We start from the raw sequence: 337 nt of genomic DNA on the forward strand, positions 1-337 counted from the left end.
TAAAAAAGAACCAGTCAGAAATGAAGAATACAATAATCAAAATGAAGAATACATTAGAGGAAATGAACAGTACATTAGATGAAGCAGAGGACTGAATCAGTGATTTGGAAGATAAGGTAGAAAACACCCAATCGGAACAGCAAAAAGAAAGAATCAAAAAAAAAAAAAATGAGGATAGTTTAAGGGGCCTTTGGGGGACATCAAGTGTACCAACATTAGCATCTTAGAAGTACCAGAAAGAGGAGAGAAACTGAAAATCTGTTTGAATTAGTAATGATAGAAAACTTCCCTAACTCAATGAAGGAAATATACATACAAGCCCAGGAAGCAGAGTCCC

The 337-nt window shown here is 35.0% G+C and overlaps 1 protein-coding gene across 1 annotated transcript in view; it reads right to left on the reverse strand.

Annotated features, from left to right (window-relative positions):
* PELI2 (pellino E3 ubiquitin protein ligase family member 2) overlaps window positions 1-337 on the reverse strand; it is a 161,223-nt gene that overhangs the window by 127,983 nt on the left and 32,903 nt on the right. The window lies entirely within an intron of this gene.

This window comes from Pteropus vampyrus, unplaced genomic scaffold, assembly GCF_000151845.1.
Source record: "Pteropus vampyrus isolate Shadow unplaced genomic scaffold, Pvam_2.0 Scaffold15, whole genome shotgun sequence".
In the NCBI taxonomy this organism is placed as follows: domain Eukaryota; kingdom Metazoa; phylum Chordata; class Mammalia; order Chiroptera; family Pteropodidae; genus Pteropus; species Pteropus vampyrus.